Source organism: Pinus tabuliformis, chromosome X (assembly GCF_031772625.1).
Source record: "Pinus tabuliformis cultivar Carrire ecotype Pingquan chromosome X, CPIR1, whole genome shotgun sequence".
NCBI classification, from domain to species: Eukaryota; Viridiplantae; Streptophyta; class Pinopsida; order Pinales; family Pinaceae; genus Pinus; species Pinus tabuliformis.
In genome coordinates, this window is record NC_142308.1 from 1124332307 (window position 1) to 1124334362 (window position 2056).

General features: G+C 35.7%; 1 non-coding gene across 1 annotated transcript; it reads left to right on the forward strand.

The window, feature by feature from the left end:
* Positions 1-606: 606 nt before the first annotated feature.
* Positions 607-803, forward strand: LOC149143784 (U2 spliceosomal RNA). The gene has a single exon (XR_016265351.1). It is a non-coding gene; the product is annotated as a U2 spliceosomal RNA (small nuclear RNA).
* Positions 804-2056: the final 1253 nt, after the last annotated feature.

Below are 2056 nucleotides of genomic sequence, written 5' to 3' on the forward strand. Positions count from 1 at the left end.
TCCAATCCTAGTTCCACGCGCTATAAATGGAACCTGTAACAATGATTAAAACAAGCGAAGAAACTACAATATCCACATAACATAATTCAATATCTCTATTCAATGAGTCAACATGACATAACACAAGTATAGGAAAACAAGATGCTTTTTTAATTAATAAATAAAGGAGAGAGTTACAACCATATATATAAGTTTACTTTGTAGATGTATCCTCAATTGACTTGTCCTTCCTCGCCACAAAGCAAACCTTCACATTCAACCCTAATACAAATGGATGATGATTACTTAAGCTCAAAGTAGCAGCATGAGGGCACTAGCAATCTCTAAAAGCCAATCTAGACTCCATGGGAGGCAGTGAATTTATAGGGTAAACATGGTAGTTTAGGATTTACCAATCTAGGCTTGAGATCCAGTTATGAGGGAGGATAAGCTCAAGGGATAAGAGATAAGATCTCCAAGATAGGATTAGATAGGAATTCGACATCTCTATCCATGGTTGTATTGTATTGTATTAGTACGTTGTATTGTATTATACCACACGCGTGGTGGAAAATGCACCGGAGGAGAGGAATGCTATAAAATGGAAAGAGATGGAAATGACAATTCATACGTTTCTCGGCCTTTTGGCTAAGATCAAGTGTAGTATCTGTTCTTTTCAGTTTAATATCTGATACGTGGTTCATAGAACCACATGATATTAAATGAATTTTTCTAGGGGGAGAGCTCACATACAGTAGCTTGCTGCTGGGGCTCTCAAGCGTCGCCTGTGCGTTGCACTACAGCGCGAGCCAGGCGCACCCCACTAATACAAAACCAAATTGAATTGTTTCGAGTTCTGTTTCTTTAAATCTTTAAGCAGAGTGGCGATCAGCATTTATTCGTTTTTTATGGGCTGAATTCTGTGTCTCTATTTAACTCCGTTCCTGGAGTGAATATTCGATGATTAAACTGTGTAGTGTGCCTGTAATTGACCCCATCTATATAGATTTGTTAAGGCAGGAATCTTGATGGCATTTGCTGTTTCTCGCGGTTTGGTCACTCTGAGAAACAAAAGGTAATTGCTGAAAGGTAGGACTAATGTTGATTTCTTTTATTCCTTTGGTTTTTACTGTTTTAGATGCCAATATTTATTCTATAATGGCAATGTTTATTCCAGCGGATGCCAATTTTTTATTTTATAGTGGCAATGTTAAGTTATGGGATCAGAACTTCTAGGGCAGATGCCAATATTTATTCTACAGTGGCAATATAGAATGGAACTCAGGGCAGAACATTTATTACTTTGTTTGACACGTTTTTAGACGCGCCTCATATCTCATATCTCAATTCTGTAAGGGTAGATGCCAATATTTATTCTATAATGACAATGTTTATTCGAGTTAGATGCCAATTTTTTATTTTACAGTAGCAATGTTAATTCATGGGATCAGAACTTCTAGGGCAAATGCCAATATTTTTTCTACAGTTGCAATGTAGAATGGAACTTAGAGCAGAACATTTAGATGGTAATATTTATTTAGATTTAGATGGTAATATTTATGCAGGTAGATGCCAATATTTATAAATGTAATATTTCTTCGAGTTAGATGTCAATATTTATTTTACAGTAGCAATGTTAATTCGTGGGATCAGAACTTCTTGGGGCAGATGCCAATATTTATTCTACAGTTGCAATGTAGAATGGAACTCAGGGCAGTACATTTAGATGGACTGTAGAATGGAACTCAGGGCAGTACATTTAGATGGTAATATTTATTCAGGTAGATGCCAATATTTATAAATGTAATATTTATTTAGGTAGATGTCAATATTTATTCTACAGTAGCAATGTTAATATATGAGATCAGACTAATATGAGGTCAGAACTTAGACGAATATTTATTATGCTATATGTCAATATTTCCCCTTTTTTAAGTTCGGCTGGTCAGATTGAACTCCACAAGGCTTGTCAACATGCCTTTGCCCTCTTCTTCGCCTTTTTTTCTGTTGGTTTTTGTGTAAGTCAATTGTGCACTTCACAAAGGCATGCGAACATGTTTTTTTATTTTATTTTTGT